General features: G+C 47.1%; 1 long non-coding RNA gene across 1 annotated transcript in view; it reads left to right on the top strand.

The window, feature by feature from the left end:
- Positions 1–21,139, top strand: part of LOC144167248 (uncharacterized) — a 112,225-nt gene that overhangs the window by 67,259 nt on the left and 23,827 nt on the right. The window contains exon 3 of the long non-coding RNA XR_013321902.1: positions 10,880–10,972. This is a non-coding gene — a long non-coding RNA (uncharacterized LOC144167248). The remainder of the gene's footprint in view (positions 1–10,879; positions 10,973–21,139) is intronic.

Raw genomic sequence — 21,139 nt, 5'->3', positions numbered from 1 at the left:
TGGTGGAGGTGCTGGGTATACGTCCTTTTTGGTGACTTTGTTCAGTCGCCGGTAGTCAACGCAAAACCTTAATGTGCCGTCTTTTTTCTTCACCTGTACAGCGGGCGCAGCCCAGGGGCTTTTCGATGGCAGTACAAAGTCGTCGCTGAGCATGTCGTCGACTTGAGTCCGGATGGCTTCCCGCTCGTGGGAAGAGACGCGGTACGGTGATTGTCGGGTAGGTCGGGCTCCATCATCGGTTATTATTCGGTGCTTCGGTAGAGGTGTCTGACGTAGTTTTGAGTTTGACGAAAAACACTCCCTGTAGCGACGCAGAAAAGCCAATATTTATGTTTCGTTCTGCTTGCGGTAACGTCAGATTCACGTCGAAGGGATTCGGAAGCTTGAAGATATCTTCGGGTGCGCGTTCAAATTCGGCAACCGCGATCACGTCACTTGCTTGTTGCGTTTCTTCGAGGAATACAATTGAAGCGACCTTGTTTAAGTGCTGGCACTCCTCAGTAAAATTGGTGACCAAAACGTGGGGTTGGCGCTGCTTAAACCGCGCAATGCCTCTTGCGACAGACACACCGCGGTCGAGAAGCAACCTTTGGTCCTCTCCACGATAGCGTCAACGTCAGGAGCAGCACCTTCACAGTAGACGGTGATCGTCAAACTTGCGCGGGGTGGCAGGGTGACATGATCATCGGCGATCCTTACAGCTGCACGGTATTCCGGGTTCGGTTCCGGCGTCATGGAGTGATCGGAGGAAAAAGTTATCGACTTGGTCTGCAGATCAATTATTGCGCCGCTGTCCGTCAAAAAGTCTATTCCGAGAATTACGTCGCGGGAGCAGTTAGGCAAGATGACGAACGCGGCAGGGTACTTCGTGCCGTCTATGGTGACGCGGGATGTGCACGTTCCACTTGGCGTCACGAGGTGTCCTTCCGCTGTGCGTATGTGCGGACCGTCCCATCTGGTCATAACTTTCTTCAGCTTCGACGCAAATGGTCCGCTCATTACTTTGTAGTCGGCTCCCGTGTCTACGAGGGCCACTACGTCAAAGCCGTGGATGGACACCTTGACGTCGGATGCCGCCTTCCTCGAGTTCCGGGTTCGTCGGGGCGTCGCATCTCGGCTTGTGTGTGTTGTCGGTCGGGCACTGTGCGTCGTCGTTGTCGTCGGCTTCTCAGCAGACGTCTCGGTCAGGTCGGGTACGCGTCGCGCCGTGTAGCTGTCGTCGTGTTCGACAGTCTCGTCAGGGTTAAATGGGGTCGTCGGGATGTTGGCATGTAGTGAATCACTGTCTCCCGTGAGTCGTTGCGTCGTTGGAGGGTTTTCATTTTTCCGCGATCGTGCAACTTTACCTCCAGAAGTTTCTGGTTTTAGTTTCCCCCGCGTGGGCTGGGGGACCTTCCACGTGCGAAATCAGCCCTGCTACGGCGGTTGGGCGACTGGTATGGGTAGGGCGCTGGCCGGGTCGGGGGTGTGGGGCGTCGACGGAGAAACCACGCAGTCCGAGTCTCATGTACGGCCAGCAACGGTAGGTGTGATCGGCCTCTCCGCAGTGGTAGCACACTGGACGATTATCGGCGGTTCGCCTTACGTCCGTCTTCCTCGGCGTCTGGTTTTGGCGTGCAGGGGGTAGGGGGGGGCGCGACAGTGGACGGCGGTACGGCGGGACTTCTTGAAGACGGGTTGGAGCAGTGCGGGGTCGTCGAACAACCGCGGAGTAGGTCATAGCTTGAGGCTCACGTGGTACTTGGGGAGGCGTAGAAGTCTCCAAAGCGAGTTGAATTTCTTCCCGAATCACGTCGCTCATAGAGGTGACTTGGGGTTGCGTCGTTGTTGGGAAGAGTTTCCGCAGTTCTTCCCTGACGATAGCGCGGATTGTACCACGTAGTGTGTCAGAGCTAAGAGCCCCGGCATCGATCGTGTCCGCAACTAGCGCATTGATAGGACGGTAGTACTGCCTCGTCCGCATTTCCAACGTCTTCTCCATGGCGGCCGCCTCGGATGCGAATTCGGCCACCGATTTGCGGGGGTTGCGGACAAGGCAAGCAAAAAGTTCTTGCTTTACTCCTCGCATCAGAAACCTCAGTTTCTTTTCTTCCGTCATATCCGGGTCACCGTGACGGAATAGTCGCTTCATTTCCTCAACGAAGATTACGACTCCTTCATTTGGGTGTTGCGTTCGAGTTTCCAGTAAAAGCGCAGCTCGTTCTTTTCTCACCACGGTCGTGCAGGTCCTAAGGAACTCGCTTTTGAATTGCGTCCAGTGGGTCAAGGCGCTCTCGTGGTTCTCGAACCCAGTTCGAGCTGCATGCTCCAAGTAAAAGAAAACATGACGGAAGGTTTCTTCATCGTCCCGCCTGTTGAAGGCCCGCACGCGCTCCAGCTTCTACAACCATTCCTCGGGGTCTCCAGCGGGGGCTCCCCGGAACGATGGCGGTTCCCGGGGCTGCTGCAGGACGATTGGCGACGTTGTTTCTTGCACCATGGTATTGGTTACAGCGTTTCTTCTCTTGGGCCCTTCTGGCATAAGACCGAACTCGAGTAGCAATCCTTGCACTCGGCGGCTTTCTCTGGTTGGACTGGCTTGGCGGCTTGCAGATGTCGTAGGGAGCATAAAGGGTGAGTACCCAGCACCTCCACCAGATGTCATGAAGACAAAGACGACGCAGTTGCCTTGAAGGAGAGACAAGTTTATTGGAGCGAACTTGTGCTCCTTCAAAAAAAACTACTCTGCCTACGAAAAAGTGTGCCTGGCAATCATATGCCCATTTAAAAAATTCGCCCTTATGTGTATGGTAGACCATTCAATGTTGTGACAGACCACCATGCGCTGTGTTGGCTCGCCAATTTGAAGGACCCCTCTGGCCGTCTTGGGCGGTAGAGTTTGCGCCTGCAAGAGTTCGACGTTACACTCGTCTACAAATCCGGCAGCCAACACTCCGACGCCGACTGCTTGTCCCGCGCCCCTGTCGACCCACCACCACAAGACTCCAATGAAGACAGCCCGTTCTTCGGAGTTGTTACGGAGAGCGACCTTGCCGCACAGCAGCGTGCCTACCCCGACTTGCGCGTAATGATCGACTACCTCGAAGGACGAAACGTCGCCGTGCCAAGAGCGTTCAAGCAGAACTTACCAGCATTCAGCCTCAAAAACTCCGTCCTCGTGAAGAAGAATTTCAGCCCCGGAACGAGAACGAATTATCTACTTGTCATCCCCGCAGACCTTTGTGACGAAATTTTGGAAGCGTCCCACGACGACCCGTCTTCCGGACATCTCGGCACAGCTCGCACTATTGCAAAAATTAAGACGAACTACTTCTGGCCCCGCCTTACATCTGACGTCACCCACTACGTTCGGAGTTGCCGTGACTGCCAGCGACGAAAAACGCCGCTGACAAAACCCGCCGGACTTCTGCAACCGATCGCCGTCCCATCGAGGCCCTTTCATCAGATTGGAATGGACCTTCTAGGCCCGTACCCTACTTCACGATCAGATAACAAGTGGATTGTCGTAGCGACAGACTACATGACGCACTACGCAGAGACCGCCGCTCTTCCGAGGGGGGCAGCACAAGAAGTCGCAAAGTTCTTTATAAACCAGGTTGTGCTGCGACATGGAGCCCCTGAAGTCCTAATCACGGACAACGGAACAGCCTTTACCGCGGAGCTAATGCAAGGAATCTTACGCTACAGTAACACGGATCACCGAAGAACGACGGCGTACCACCCCCAAACGAACGGACTAACGGAACGTCTGAACAAGACGATTGCGGATATGCTGTCCATGTACGTCGACGTTGAACATAAGACTTGGGACGAAGTCCTCCCGTATGTCACGTTTGCGTACAATACAGCGACGCAGGAAACTACGCAGATGACACCGTTCGAGCTTGTCTACGGAAGACGGCCGACTACGATGCTCGACGCCATGCTTCCGCATGTAGAAGACGACGACCTCAACGCCGACGTCCAAGGATACCTTCAACGTATGGAGGAGGCCCGCCAGCTGGCTCGAGTTCGTATAACGGACCAGCAGCTGGTGGATGCCGGCCGCTACAACCTCCGACGCCGAGACGCCGAGTACCAACCAGGGGATCGTGTGTGGGTTTGGACTCCCATTCGACGACGCGGACTCAGTGAGAAGCTTCTGCGACGGTATTTCGGACCCTCTCAGATTCTACGACGTGTTCGCCAATTAACCTACGAAGTGATCTCCAGTGGTGATTCCAGCACATCACGGCGACGCACGCGATCCGAAGTCGTCCACGTGGTTCGCCTCAAACCGTACTTCGCAAGATGACGAACTCTTTTTCTTGTTGTTTTGTCGTTGCTGTTTGTTCGGACTGTCGTTTTATTTTAGCATCGGGTCGATGCACTCTTAGAGGGGGGTAATGCCGCGAACCATGTACGGGTTTGTTTATTTATTGCTTGTTTTTAATGCCCGGCCGCGCCCAGATCTGTTATCTGTGTCCCATGCGAAGCGCGTGTTCCATTCTTTATTTTTATGCCGCTCGGGCTATCTCATTCAGATAAGCAGAGTGTTTCGCCCTAACGCCGCTAGCCCAGAATAATCTTCTGTGATCTACAACGTTCTGGATGTGAATCGACTGTTCCAGAAACTCTCGCGGCGAAAGATAAGAGCCTGCACATCAGACGCCGCTGCATTCGATTCTGCGACGCTCGCCGACGCAAGTCACTTTGTTGACCGCTGCTTCGCGCCTCTGTATTCTTTGAGTTGTTAGGGCAGCACAAGTTCGCTCCAATAAACTTGTCTCTCCTTCAAGGCAACTGCGTCGTCCTTGTCTTCGTGACAATATGACTAAAAGCGAAGCGTAGGCCCCATCCATAGATGCTTGGATCCCCTTTTCCCTTGCCTCTTGGGCATATTTATTTGTGATCAAATGAACATTTGATTTCATGTCATTTGAAAGTAAGTAAATCGATAGACATTCTCAGATAATGAGTAGCAGCCTACCATTGTCGCTGAAGAAGAAAGTGTATGACAGCTGCATCTTACCGGTACTCACCTACGGGGCAGAAACTTGGAGGCTCACTAAGAGGGTTCAACTTAAATTGAGAACGACTCAGCGGGCAATGGAGCGGAAAATGATAGGTGTAACATTAAGGAACAAGAAGAGAGCGGAGTGGGTCAGAGAGCAAACTGGTGTTAAAGACATATTAGTAGAAATTAAGAAGAAGAAATGGACGTGGGCAGGGCATGTAATGCGAAGGCAAGATAGCCGCTGGTCATTAAGGGTGACAGAGTGGATCCCTAGAGAAGGCAAGCGTTGCAGGGGGCGGCAGAAAGTTAGATGGGCAGATGAGATCAGGAAGTTTGCGGGGATAAATTGGTCACAGTTGGCACAGGACCGAGGTAATTGGAGAATAATGGAAGAGGCCTTTGCCCTGAAGTGGGCGTAGATAGGCTGGTGATGATGATGATGAAATCGATAGAACGTGCCGAATGGCATAACAAACAATAGTTTCTTGTTGTTATGCCGTTTTTTGGTGCTCTTACGTATGTGCGACACACGTTTTCCATCGGCATGACCAAGTCGAAGGATACCTTCCGATCTTGCAATGAAGCTTTTATTGGCTGGCAAGAATTCCTGCGTTGCAGCGGCCCTTGTGGACCGCTTTCACTGCAACTGTATTAATGTGGTGGGCCAAGACTACGAGTCCTACATGGTCAGCGGGGAGAGCACCTACAAGTGCCATTCCTGCATCCGGCGAAACGATAAGGATTACAGCCGGCTGGGAAGCACGCGTCGTTAGCTGCCGCCAGCGGTGCAGCCGTGGGTGACGACGCTGGGCTGCGAGAACTTATCGTTGCCCTGTTCGAGAAGATAGATGCGCTGTCCTTGGATGTGCGACGACTCAAGAGTAACAATGAGTCGTTGCGCCTTCACCTCGCCAGCAACACTGACTTACTCCGCAAGCATATTGGCTCACCGTGTGCATCCAACGCGGCTTCGGCTGATGTTTCGGTCCTTCAAACAGAAGCAAGCTGCAAAGGGGGTGGTTCTGTGGACGTGCCGCCAAACTCAATGGAAACGCCCGCTTTTTGGTGGGCGTGTGTCCGCTGGAAAATGACGGTTCACATGTTTTCAGTTCTCGTCCTTCGTACTTGGATGCTCTACAAACGTCTGGTGACGTGAACGGTTTCGCTCCAAAACGACGCTACATAAAAGCCAGCGTGGGAAAAGCAGGAAAGAGCAAGCTTGTTTCTGTTCCCCGTGTTTTAACAGAACGAGCTCTCTTTGTGTCAAGGCTGGACCCGGCGACGACTGCTGCGGACTTCCGGGACGACCTCGCTGCAACGCTTCCAGAAATTGAAGTGACGTGCACAAAACTGCCATCGAGGTATGCCACGTATGCGTCTTTTCATGTCTGTGTGAAAGCTGAGCATTTTGATTTGAATAATTAGGCAAATGTGTGGCCCGTAGGCTGCATCGTTCGGCCTTTCTGGGGTAAGCTGCGTGCCAAAGAAATAGTTGAGGACGAATAATTGAGTGTTTCCTTCTTTTTTTTCCTACAAGTACGAACTGTTCCCTTTATTATCAAAATGTATGTGTCATTCCGATGAAGTCTAATCAGTACTTGGAAAACGTTTTAACATATAAATATGATGTTCTTTGCCTTACAGAGACGTGATTAAATAACAATTTCAATTCTGCTGAATAGTTCCCGCGGGAGTACGATGTGTTTAGGGCTGACCGGGACTATGACACGCTTTCTGTCAAGTATGGGGGCGGGGACCTAATCGCTCTAAGAAAGGTGTTTCAAGCAAGACGTCGTCGTGATTTGGAAGTATATGCAGAGAGCGTGTGGGTAGATGTAAACACGACAGATCAGATAAAACTCTTGATTGGTACGTTTTACTACCCCCCAAGATATTCTTCCGTCTTATTCAATGAGCAAATGACTGAACTTGGTGATATGTTGAACAACCAAAATTGCCGACTGATGAAAGCTGAAGACTTCAATATTCCCCAGATACGATGGAATTCTACTGAGACCTCATTGCAGAGCGGAGACTCAAAAGAGGAATCGCTACTACAGTTCATGCACTTGCTAAATCTTACTCAACACAACAACATAGAAAATCGAGCGGGCAATATACTCAATCTTGTATTGTCACACTTTCGTTTCAGCGAATGTTTGACGAGTGCAGACCCACTCGTCCCGCCTGATGCATGGCAGGTTTCCTTCTCTTTCACCTTTATAATTCATCGTCCGCAGAGGAACTATCTTGAGTGTAAAAAATTCTTGTTTCCTAAAGGTGATTATTTAGGCCTGTTTCTGTGTTTACGTGATCATGATTGGTCACGTGTTCTTAATACCAGTGATACAAACGAAGCTTTTCATGCCCTCAAAAGCGTTGTACATGAAGCAATATTCTAGAACTAGCTATCCTCCGTGGTTGAGAACTAGCTATCCTCCTGAAACACTTGCTACGCAAAAAATTACGCTATCACCAAAATTTTAAGGTAACGCGAAGCGAATATTGGCGTCAAAAATTCTGTGAAGCCCGCGGCCTAGTAAAAGTAGCCTACAAACATGATAAGGAAGTACATTTACATCCAGTTGAATCTAATTTAAATCGTGAGCCAAAACTATTTTGGAGATATGTGAAAGATATTTCAACACCTCAAACGAGCATCTCGTTGGCCCAGGATGGAACGGTGATGGACAAACCTAAGGATGTAGCTGACTGCTTTGCGGATTATTTTCATTCTGTCCTGTCTGTAAACACCTTTCCTTCGTACTCGCAATGTAGCTTTTTTCCTTCAAACGACAGCGGTAATGTGTTGCACACGTTTTCTTTTTCTGAATGCGACATCAAAAGGGCGATATCAGCACTGAAACCAAAGTTGTCGCTCGCTTTCGATGGCATTCCTAGCTTCATAGTTAAAGGATGCAGCACGATATTTGTGCCCGTTTTGACTCATATCTTCAACGCTTCTCGTTCGAACGGAATTTTTCCTGAGTTACTGAAAAACGGCGTAAATGTTCCCGTACATAAATCTGGTGATTCATGTGACGTCACTAAATACCGACCTATAACTTTGCCGAGCCCTTTTGCGAAAGTTTTTGAAATTGCCCTGTTTCATCACCTATGGTTCTTTTTTAAACGTCAGATCGGGAATGCACAACATGGGTTCTATAAAGGCTGATCCGTAGAAACTAATGTAATGACATTTTTGGAGTACACAAGTCATTATAATGAAAATCGTGGTCAGGTTGATGCCGTGTACTTTGACCTGTCCAAAGCGTTTGAATTGGTTGACCACCAGAGACTGGTTGAAAAGTTAGGAGCGTATGGCGTGTGCAATCAACTTTGTACTTTCATTGTGGATTATTTGTCCGGTACATGTAATTACGTCCGCGTTAACGGTGTGCTGTCCAAGCATTTTATTTCTACTTCTGGTGTTCCGCAAGGATTTATTTTGGGCCCTCTCTTGTGTAATGTATTTATTATCGATATTACATGCTGTGTCGAAACTTCCCGCACCCTTTTGTATGCGGATGATATCAAATTGTTTCGAGAAATTAGCATACATGATGACTGCGTCCTACTTCAGTCTGTCATCCTAAATATAGTTAATTGGTGCGCTGAAAATAAGCTGTTGAATAATGTCACCAAAACCTATGTTTTGACTTTCACATGAAAAAGTCTTGCTGTGCTACATGATTACACAATAAATGGAACAGTGCTCAAACGGGTTAAAGAAAGTCGTGATCTCGGCATTGTTGTAGATTCAGAACTAAATTTTCGTTCGGATATTGCTTCTGTTGTGAACAAGGCCTACAGCCTCTTGGGCATTGTGTCACGAATGACGAGATCTTTTTCTAATCCTTCGTATTTTGTTCGAATATTCTTAACTATGGTGAACCCAAAACTTCATTTTGTATCTGTTTTTTGGAACAGGTTGGGTATAAGAAGTAGCACTAAGCTTGAAAATGTACAAAGACGTTTTATTTATACGACAGGCATTTCGATCGCCGAGTTTGCTATCAGTAAGAAAACAAGTTGGAGAAATTGCAATAGGCTACATTGCCTAAAAAGAGACTCGACGCGGATTTGCTTTTTTTCTTTAAGTCGTTACACAGCATCATTGATTGTGAAGACCTTACGTCATCAATTGAGATTAGAGTTCCCTGTAGGTGTTTTCCTGAATTTATTTTATTTCGAATCAGTTCTACTTGTTCTCCTATGCAAAGATTGCTTAGACTGTACAATGAAAAGGCAGGTCACCTTGATATTTTAACAACAATTCGCATTTGTTTAAGCTTGCTTTGACTGAAGTGCACTGATCGTATTTTTCTTTCTTTCTCCTATTTATTTTTCCTCGTTTCAGGCTACATATTGAGTGGTTTGTGTTAGCAGCATATTTTGTGTTTCGTCCTGTGCACCACCGCTTAAGGCCATTGGCTGTTGGTGGGCACGTAGAAATAAAGATGATGATGATGATAATGTTGATGCTGACAGCATTTTATGCAGGGTGTTTCGAAAAGAATTTAGTATGCTCTGCTTACGTAGATGTGTTAAGGGGATACTTCTAGGAAGCTGCACCTTGCTTATGTAGCGTGTAGCGCCAACAATTCTAAAAATAATGTTTCACCTCATACATAAATACACACAACCCTTTTATAAAAGGGAGTCCAGCATCTCAACCTGGTCACAAAATGAGAAAATCAGAATAATCTACGGAAGGTTGTTAAAATATTATGACTTAAGTAGCTTTGCCACAAAGATACCTGACGCACGGCAATTATTTTACACCGGAGCTGTATCTGTATATCTGATGCACTCGTTTCGTGCGCTGATGTGGAACCAAAACCCTTCCCCTTGTATTTAGCGTAATGAAATAATTCACAAAAACAAAAAGATGGCGTTACGGCCTTTGAATTTTGGTGTAAGATGCCTTATATTGCACCTGAAAAATGTCTTTCCTGCTATGCATTTCTCTTATAGGAGATTAAGATCGGTGTAAGCTTAGACTTTGTAAGATAGCTTTCCCACATTGTTGCCAAGTGCGGGAGTGGTGATAGGCCCACTTAATGCTATTCTCCACCGCCATGGCCTCTGTCCCGAGTCCTGTATGCTGCTTTCCACACGAGGCGCCCATCCACCCCCCGCTATTGTTTGCCTGAAATTGAAGGGGGGGGGTGGCGATGTGCACGCACTAGCCGGGTTCACAAGTTCACCCTTGACCTACCCGTTCTGCTGGGGGACATTTCAACGCTGGCGGCGCACGGCCCGATGCGACGTGACTGTTCTCCTTCACGGGCAACCTGTTTGGGTTGGTGTGTTACAGGCAGTAAGATGCCTACGACGCGGGAGGGAAACGGACAACTCCATGTTTTTGTCCGCTAGATTGAAAGTGTAGTCGCTTAAACTTTCAAGCGCATAATTGGCTAGGAAGTATGCTTACACGCAAACTAGAAACAAACGTGTTTGGTTTCCTGCACTCCTTGCATTACGCACAGCTTCGCTGGTCATCCGTCTTCACAGGGTGGAAGGGAACAATTTTTTATGAGGAAAAGTTTATATCTTACTTTAAGTAACTACTAAGTGTTTCCCCGCTGTTTTGGAAACGTGAGCCTCACTCTCATGCATTTGCCATAAAGGCGCTTGCCTAGTGAAGCTTCGGGCCTCTTTCTTACTTATTTATACCAAACCAAGTTCTTTGTTTTGTACCCGGAACGTGCAGTTTACTTTGAATTCTCTCGTGCGTAATGGGTAATAAACTGGGCTGTATTGCGGTAGCCAGCGTTTCCTGGCATAAATGACAATGTTGAAGGTGGCGTCGTGAACTATCGGTGTCGGGTAAACCTAAGCTGTGGTGTTGCTTAACGCAAAGAATGTTTTCTCTTCTAGGGTTGTCGCGTTCCAAACTGCAACTATTATTGCGGACGGATGGATAACAACACGAATAAAATGGGGTACTACGCAGACGGAACAATATGTGAGGTATTATTGGTTTATTACAACCTCAACAGTGCGTTGACTTTCAAACATTATTCGTCGTGTTTTGCATTAGCGTATTTTTTATCAATCTTAGGAGTGTATTAAGTGGCCCTTCTTTCGCATTGTAATTACTTGAAACGTTCAAGCAACTGAAAATGTGACTACAGTAGTAATCGTATTAAATGTTATCAGGATGCCTGATTTGTTTGCTTGTGTTTTAATTCCCCCTAATTTTACAATTTACTTTAAATTGTCACCTTTTATCCTCCCGTGTATTACAATCGAGTTTTTCTCTGCTATCATGAGTGAACTCTTCTCGCGTTTGGACGTAAATGGACGGTTCATATTGAGAAAGAAGTGCGAATGATGGTTGTTTTTAAAGCAGACATTGCAGTAAAACGTGTGCACCTGGGCTGCAATAAACGCTAAGGATATCGTTTTGACCCAGAAATTGACACATTTCAACATCAAATACTTAAACAAAATGCAAACTCAGTGCGTTTCTTGAGATTCATGAATTTTCTTGAAACTGTTTTCGCGCTAAGAATGGCTAACACCTTATTGAGGACAAACAACCACTTATCCTGTACATTGGCACGGGCGCGCTGTTTTTATAGAAAATGTTATATCAAAATCGTTTTGTAGGAATTGAAAAACACACTAGCCCAGGACGAGGTTCGTACCACGAGCAGTTCGGTTTACGATGTCGATTTTTTCTAACGTAGGTGGTCTCTCTATACGTGCATTTCATGGTTTGGCTGTTTCGCAAATAATTTTAGCCATGCTCCTGGTTCAGCAGTATTTGCTTGTCGGTATTGGTATGCAAGTACACTTTTTAGCGGAGTTTGGCAGACTCTTTTTTATTCCAAAAACCACACAAACACGTGTACATAATACTGCCACAAATGTAATTTAAAACAGAAGAATCCACTGGTTAAGCCCCAGTTCAATGACGCAGTCACACGCACCTGACATCGCCTCCCATTTTGTGAATTTATTTCAGCACATATACGTTTTATCTGCATAAATGATTAGTTCTAACTTCTTTAAACACCCTCAGGAACAAAGCTACATCACGGTTAGCCCCTTTCAACCATCCAAACCACTTTTATGGGCTTCCGTAAATTTTCTACCACCCAGGCTCCGCTCGGTCTTCTTTGTAGGTCTAGCTTTAACGACGAGTAGCAGAGCCGCTTGCCCGCTGCACGATGAACGGGGAGACTTCACAATCGGTGCAAGCAACCACACTGGAAACCTCCAACCTCAACGGCAATAGGCGTGGCCTCAACGTTGAGTTTATGACATTCGAGAACACAGCAAGAGGCACGCTAGTGTAATCCCCCTTATGTAAGAATAAGCATCTCTTTAATCCCAGGCAGCGGACCCACTGAAACCCCACTCTTCAGCAAACGATCCACCACCATATCCGCCTCTTAATAACAGCACGGAAGTAACTCCCCAAGAGGTGTCTTTCCCTCCGCATTCATTGGAACTAAAGCACTGGCGACAGTCCTCGCCACTAAACGCAACCTCCACCTCCTGGTCTTCCAGCAAGTGGTGACTCTTTTACTAGAAAGGGTTCCAAATGTACTATGGACTGGGCGCAATCATATGACTCCGTATTCTGCTCTGTCATATTTAGTGGTTGCAAGTGGTGAATGGCGAATAAGTGTTTGCCGCATACATGAGCCACCCCCCTCCCAGCTTAACTTGTGCACGGCCACGACCAAGCAATCACCAGCTTCACTCCTATGAGACACACTCAAGCACACAACCTAGCACTGCTCCACGCCCGAATAATCGGAAAAACTCACTTGTCTCTCCTTAAGTTAAAGTCAAGGTACGTGTCTCTTTTTATGTACCACTTACGAGCGTTACTATCCGGTGCCATATATTCCTTCAAAGCACGGCAAGTGCCCCGTGTTTCTGATGACCTTTGACGCCACATGAATATGCACCCTCATTCCTACCGCCCAAAGGGTTTGCTCTCCAGACTACCTACTCTACCACTTAAGCAGGCCCACAACACGAGGTGCCAGCTGTGTTTCCAAACACCCTTCACCACGGGCAGGTACTTTCCACACGCTTTTAGTGTACCTTTTTTGACAGAACCCCACCCACAAATCCTCAAACAGGTGAGCTGCTTTCCTATTGCGGCTGGCACTCGTCGTCTTCAAATCCCTCCTACTTATCACCCCACACACTTCTGCCCGGCACCACCCCTCTTCTTACCCCCCCCCCCAAAGCTCTTCTCTCCACACGCACAAACTTGCAAGAGCATAAGGCCCAGCTCCTTGATCCTGTAGAAGCTCTCGAGGCAGAACCCGCAACATTGTACTGCAGCTTATTAAAATACAAGGAGTAACTCTTGAACACATATCCCCCAAAACCCAGTCCTCAGTTCCCTTTGAGAGAGAAGCACACTGCACCCCACCCGCAGAGTCTTCAAAACGCACACACCCCTCCTGGGCTCCGCACGATATACCTGGTAGCATGCGCGATAACAGCACACATGATCCCGGTATCACCGTCGTTAGAAACCGTCCGATTAGGCGTCTTCCACCAAATGCCACAACACTCACCACTTCCCATCTGAGCGCCTACAGCCCCCACGCGCTAGCTCTCTGGCCTGGAGACCCTTTTATTTGTATGAAATTACACCAAATTCTTGTTTCGTTCTGAGGGACTTCAATGCTACTAATATAATCTACGATTTTCTGTAACTGTCTACACGGAGGACCCAATGAGACTCTTGACGGTCCTTTAACCCATAACAAGATGCTACAGTCCATCGCCTGTCTCACCCGCAATACCGCTACATTCACGATTTATCACGTACAAACAACTCCTCTGTATGAAAAATAAATCTGTGGGCGCCCTCCTTTAGTTCTACAATTTTTTGTACTCTCAAGAGACACTACTTTCCCAACAGCGCCATCCCCCAATACTTTCTCCGCCCAGCCAAACAAGTGAGTCTCTTGGAAAAATGTGCGCACAATTTGGCTGACATCCGTTGGCAATCGACTCAAACGTATTGTCACCCAGAATATAATTGGCGACTTCAGAGGCGCAACACAGCTCCCTCACATCATGCTTGGTTATCGGTCCCAACTATGCTAAGAACGCTCACCTTCAACTGAAAAAAGAGGTCTTTACATAAGCAGCAAACACACCGTAACTCTTATTTCGCACGGACCATGAAGAGGTTGTTATACCGGTTTCATGCTGCAATTCTGACAAAAGCTCTGATACGAAGGCTGTGAGAAAGCCCCGCACAGTTTTTTCCTCGCACCCATTACCAGTTACGAGTAGTATAATTCTTGGCTGCAATGGAAATGGTCCGTTTACGACACCTGATAAGGGTAACCCACGAGGCATGGTTATATCCCCCCGTACATTTCTCTAATGCTGTGGCGTAAAACCCTCGCTCTTTTTCAGCCTCTTCGACACCTCACTTGCGCTCTATGAGGTGAATATCACTATTCTAAATAACACGACTGAGGCAACCAATTCAAGCCACTCCTGTCCTACGGTATTCGAGTTCATTCTTTGCTCCCAAAATTCCACAATCCACCTCTCCAACTCGTTATTAGCCTTCCACTGCTTCTGGAACCGTCTCTCGGTATCCTCTCTGATACCCTGGTGTTCCACCGGTTGTCATTTTGCATAAATACCTTACCAGCCCAACTTAATTTCTTTTTGTTTGTTTTAACTATGATGCTCTCTATTCACATTTGTTCTGGGATCGAGGCAGCTCGTTCCTCTCCCTAAGTGTTACTTCCATCATTATTCGTTCCATGACTTATCGAACAAACTTACGCTTGTTTTCTATTTGTTTAGTAAAGCCCCAAGCTTCCCTTCTAATGTTATCACCGGCGGCATGCATTGGTTGTGTATTCGTCTTTCGAGTGATAGAGGTAGCTTACTGTTTATTATTTGGAAGTGATTGCCGAGCGCACCCATCCAGTGCATACGCTTCTCTGTAAGAGAGTGAGGGTTCCGGCTAGTTGGTAATCCATTAGCAACACAGCGCAAAAAGCGCTTGTTTGTCGTATCCGTCTCGTCCTTGGTCTTTTTTGTCCTGTGTTGCTATTCTCCGTAGGATTTATTACCCGTGCTTAGGATCAGCACTGACCATCTTTCAGGGTACTTATAGTCGTTCACCTGATCTACCGTTTTTTGTTACCTATTCTTACGAGGGCACTTTTGGCATGTTTATTCATCCTTACTTTAAAGTGATAATTATTTCAGCCTTACTGCTTTGGTTTCTGATTGTAGTACCGCAATTTTTTTGGAAGTGTTCTTCGCACTCACTTAGACAGACTACGTCGTCTGCAAACATCAAATGGCTGAAGTATATTCCATTTTTCTGCAATCCTTTGTTTTCCCAGTAACGCTACTGACTACCCCATCGAGACATGATATGAATACTTTGGCGAGATGGAATTTATCTGTCGTACGCCCTTTGTTGCTTTGTCACTTTGTTTGTGAAGAATTCCCCTGCCCTTACATCTTTTATATATGTTGTCCGGAAGTATTATGGAGGTCTTATACTATTGACTTTTAATGCTTCCAGAACTGCTACTCTTTGTACTGAGTGAAAGGCTTTTTCATTGTCTATACATGCCATGTAAAAGTGTTTAACGTACTCTACTAATTTTTCTATTACTTTATTGATCACGTCGTTGTGATTCCTTGTTAGGTACTCTTCCTTAAACCGAGCCTGCTATCTTGGTGGTTAAGAGTCGAGGCTGTCACTTACGCGGTTACCTAATACCTTGGCAAACAGCTTGTATACAACTGAAGGTAGGCTGATGGGTCGGTAATTCTTAAGGTATTTGCAATGTCCGCTCTTGTTAATCAGGATTATGTTAGCGTTTTTCCAGGCTATGGGGACCTTTTAAGTCTCGCAGTATTCTGAAAATGCTGTACCAAGCTGTTCTACTGCGATATGTACTCCCTCCATTAAAACCATTCGAGGTCATGTCGTCATCTCATCCAGCTTTCCGTTTTTGCATGCCCTTGAGAGCCTTCTTTTCTGTCTTTTCTTACTAGTAATACATTGCATGCTACACTTGTACGCTCACTCGTCTCCACTGGCCTAAAGTGACTGGAGAAAAGCCTGCTGGAGAATTGCCCCGCTACTTTTATAATCTCGTCCATGCTGTGGGCAACGTTACCCTGCTCGTCTTTTAGTGCATTAATTCTATCTTCGCTGATAACTTTCTATCGGCAGAATCAATTGATATAGAAATTGTGGCGGCAATCGATATGGTGTTGGGTGATTACTTATCTACTATGACATCTACTAAGGGCCGCAGAGTTGTAATAGATGCAGGAATTTGTACTTCATTTCTTGTGTAAAACGTTTGTTAGGTGTTGACGAGGGCCAGCGTTATGAATGGGGTGCGTAATTAGCATCGCTGACGATTTCCCAACAGGCACTGCAGACTCCACCAACTTTTCGACTAACGACCAAACATATTCAGAACGGGCGAAGAAAAGGTCGGAGCCTACAGGCCAATAACGCCGACAAGATTTTATTGAGGTTGCTTGGAGTTCCCAACGCCGCGACGGAGTAAAGCAGCCTCGGCTAACCTGACTTCTATCCAGGTATTGGCCCTCATTGCGCCTCCCCCCCCCCGGGGGTCAAGCAAACTTGCTAAGAAACCCAAGCGTTTACATAAACACGGCTGTGCTAAGACGTAAAAGCGCCCTACCTGTATTCAATATTACTTACGACAAACTCGCTGTGGTCATGATAATGTCATACATGCCAAATGGCGTCAAGCAAATCTTCGGTTACGACTATACGTCACACAAAGCATTCTTTCAGTTGCCACACCATCATCGGAGGTAGCAAAAGCGCTCAGGCAAGTATAGCAGCTGACCCACAGCAAGCAGCAATATACTGTTCAACTATACGGGCTTCCCTCGGCGGACTCTTTCGAACGACACGGTCCTCAAAGGACGGGATGCACTGCCTTAGCAATGCATCAGCTGTGCCGTGCAGTATCGTGCTGCAGTATCGGGAACCAGTTCTAGAACCAAGTCGTTCCGACATCGGTGCGGAAGAACTACAACACGAGAATGAGAGTTAAGCGCACAAAGGGAACTTTGAGGCAAAAACAGCTGCGTTTAACGTTCGACAAGGGTAGAAGCTAAGAAACCCGCACCTAAAGTTCCAACTATCGGACCGTTACCAGTTACCTCTAGTGAGTTAGTGAAGTAACAGGAGAAAGATCCGTCACTGCAAGGTTGTTATCGACACGTTGGAGCGGAATGGCCACAAAACCGTACCGTGTACGAGTTACAAATACGCGACGGACTTCTTTACCGAAAGTGTCAATTTAGCTCTTGTCGAGAGGTCATGCAGTTGGTGGTAACCCGAAGGTTACGACAGACAGTCTTGGAATTATGCATGAAGCATAATGGCGGGTCGTCAAGCGACAAGTCGCACTATGGCCAGAATAGCTGAAGAATTCTTTTGGTCTGGTATGCAAAGTGACACCAAGCGGCACGTCAAGTCCTCTGATGTTTGCCAACGGACTGTCCCGAAGTTTAGAGTAGGCAAAGCCCCTCTTGGATTCATGCCTACCATTGCGACACCGTTCCACCGAGTAGCCATAGATATTGGCGGACCAATAACACCGGCTTAGTCGTAGGGCGATAAACATGTACTGACCTTGGTGGACATGGCAATGCGTTATCCGGAGGCGGTGGCACTCAAGACAGTGGGCACGATTCAAGTTGTCGAGGCACTGCTGGAGATGTTTTCAAGGTACGGTATACCAAAGGAGATTTTGAGTAACCGAGGATCAAGCTTCACATCTGACGTAATGAAGGAAATAAACAGGCTAATGTCGATGCAACAATTGTTGACCAACCCCTTACCCCCCAATGGCTAACGGGTTGGTTGAGAAGTTTAACGGCACATTGAGGAACATGATTAAGATGTGCCAAGAGAACCCCAAGCACCGGGACTGCTATCTCCCGCCCTTCTTTTTGCCTACTGTGAAGTGCCACAAATCTCTTTGGGATTCTCTCCTTTTGAGAGGCTGTATGGAAGAACGGTGAGAGGACCCTTAGCCATCCTGAAGGAGCTCTGGGTTAATGAGGGGTTGGAGACTAAGGTGAAAACGACGTATACCTATGTGTTGAAAAAACGGAAGAAATTGGAAGAGACGTGCCGTATCACTCACCAAAGTCTAGACCAAACAAGAAAGAATTACAAAAAGGCCTACGATCGCAAAGCATTAGCTCGACAGTTCAACCCGGGTGAGAAAGCCTCGGTGTTACTTCCTAGCCGTAGCAATAAATTACCCATGCAATGGAAAGGGCCATTCATGATTACATGCACGTGAAATGAATGGTACTACGAGTTATTAGTAAACGGACAGAGGAAACTTTTCCACCTCAACATGTTGAAGATGTACAAGTAGAGGCGTCCCCCAACAAGAAACAGTCCAAGTACAGCTTCCATGGTGCTAGCTGAAGATAGGGATTATGAAGTACTCTCATATTCAGCAAGAAAACCTATGGGAGTAGAGAAAGTCGGTATATGCCCCTCCTTGAGGAAAAGCGAAACATTATAACTTTGAAACCTGCTCCAGAAATAGGCTCACCTGTTTTCGGATCTGCCCGGAAGGACTACCATGCAAAAATGTAAGCTACAACTAACCTCGGACAAGCCTGCGCACGTAAAGCAATATCCATTACCTCTAGCAGTCCAAGAGGGTATTAAAAGAGAGGTAGCGTCAGTGTTGACCAAAAGTGAACGGTCTGATTCTGCATAAAATTATCCTCTAGTGGCAGTCAAGAAACAGGATGAGCCGACGAGAGTGTGTGTAGATTTTCGACACCCCAACAATATTTTGGTCGCCGATGCTGAGCCAATACCTCGAGCGGACGTAGTTTTCGCTTAAGTCGCAGACAAGAAGTACTTTTCCAAGCTCGAACTCACCAAGGGATGTTGGCAAACCCCTATGAAGGAGAAAAAAAAGAAAAAGAAAAAACAGCTTTCTCCTGCTCGTTGAGACTTTTTCAATTCAGGTTTATGCCATTTGGGCTTAAAACAGCCGCTGCTACTTTAACAAAACTAACGAGGAAGGTGTTACAAGGCTTCCGTAACGTGTAATACTACATCGATAACATTTTGGTAGCCACGGACACATGAAAAGAACACGTCGAGACACTTGAACCTTTGTTTCATCGACTGCAAGGGGTAAATCTCACGAGTAAGCCCACAAAATGTGAATTTGGTTACCAAGCCGTGACGTTCCTGGGACACAAGTTAGGAATGGGGCCCGTGTGTACCAAGGAAGATATCCTGGACCAGATAGAAGCAGCGAATCTACCAAAGACAAAGAAGGAGGTGCAGTCATTTCTGGGACTGACCGGATTTTACCGCAAGTTCATTCCCAATTACTCTAGCACAGCTGATCCCATGGCGCAACTCACGAGAAAGGGGTCGAGCAATACCATTAAATGAACAACAGTGTGTGCAGAAGCATTCGATAAACTCAAGAGCTGCATTGCACGGGCACCGGCGCTGTTCCCACCGAACCTAACGAGCCTTTTATTTTGCGAACAGATGCCGCAGGAAAGCTCTGGGCGTGGTTTTGATGCAAGATAATCATCAAAGGTTACATTCGGTCTGTTTTGCAAGTAAGAGATTAAATCAAGCAGAGAGAAAGTACTCCACCACAGAGAAGAAATGTCTGCCCTTGGTATGGGGTATCAGAAGATTTCACTTATACATCTATGGAAGGCTTTCAATGTGTAGACAGATCATCAGCCACTGGAATATCTGAAGGCGAAACTAAATAACAGCCAAATAATGCGATGGTCGTTAGCTCTGCAAGAGTATGACTTTCATGTGGAGTACATAAAAGGAAGAGAGAATGTAGGCGCGGACTTTATGAGTAGAGTAGCTGCCTAAGCAAAGGTGTACTCAGTTGTTCACGGTTAGGGTATCAACCGGGTTAAATGTAGCGTCGACTTTGTGTGTTTATTATCAACGGACATTGAACTCTTGGTGTGTTTATTATCCACGGACATTGAACTCTGACTTTATATTGGGTGATGAACTGTGTAGGTGAACTCCGTACGTTAGAGTGGAGTCTACTTAGACTTTCTGGGGCTGCAAGACAGCATTTGTGAGAGAAGACTGTGCTCCCCTTGTGCTGAGAAGAGGCAGTCATGGGCAACCCCTCAAGGAGGGGACTGGAGGAAGGGAAAGAAGAAGGGAGGCGCATGGAGCAAGGCGAGCGAGGAATGGCGACGCCTGCGCGGAAGTTCTAGGCACCGAACCTGGAAGGGCGCCCAGCCGGCCTCCTGAGCATGGCAACGATCCTGAGGGCAACGACGCACCCTTGGCGGCTTCAGAAACGACCACCTAGCCTAAACGCTCGGGCTGTGCACACGAGACAAGGTCCCCACCGGGACTACGCACTCTGGGCTCCGGCAGCGTGTCCTGCAAGCCTCTCAAGTGGTCATCGACTACCGGACCATACTTATTACAGCTACAACCAGGAACGGACATCGATTGGAAAGTGAGCGGAAGCTAAGTGTGTATTCTGCTTGCGCCCTGGGCGTTTTCAGACCACTGCAGTGAGGAACGGTGTGCTGTGTGGAGTTGTGCGCGTTATTGTAGTTGCATATTAAACGTCTCGTTTTTCTGCATCCGGTTCGCCCGGTTAATTGGCGTGACACACTCCGATTAACACCCCTTCGCCACTACAGGCGAAAGCTGATCATCCTAGCGTAACCCCCTAGTAACGATTTAGCAGGTCACGTGGTTCACTGGTCGTACATCTGCACATTAAAAGTGTCCCCGTAATGCCCACCTCCTTGTAAACCAACTTTGTTTTGTATATATCTCCTCGCATTTTGTCATGTTTGGCATAATTCGTACATTTTTTTACGTATTAGGCATATGTTCGCAAACCCAGTCTAAGCTATCTGCATCTTAACTTCAGCACAAATTATCCTAAGCAAATCTTAGCTCAAGGGAGGGCGGAGAGGGGTCCATAATTTGCTGCAGAAAACAATTTTACGAAAGCAACGAGCATCAATAAAAAGTATATACAGTAAAGCTACCTAATTCGAATTCCACAGGGGACGCCACCTCAGTTCAAATTAATAAAACTGAAGCACAAAAGCCGCACA

The sequence above is a fragment of the Haemaphysalis longicornis genome, unplaced genomic scaffold (assembly GCF_048455015.1).
Source record: "Haemaphysalis longicornis isolate Haplotype H1 unplaced genomic scaffold, Haemaphysalis longicornis Haplotype H1 scaffold_2, whole genome shotgun sequence".
Taxonomy (NCBI): Eukaryota; Metazoa; Arthropoda; class Arachnida; order Ixodida; family Ixodidae; genus Haemaphysalis; species Haemaphysalis longicornis.
The sequence above is the reverse complement of the archived record's forward strand: the minus strand, read 5'-3'. Positions and strand labels throughout refer to the sequence as shown.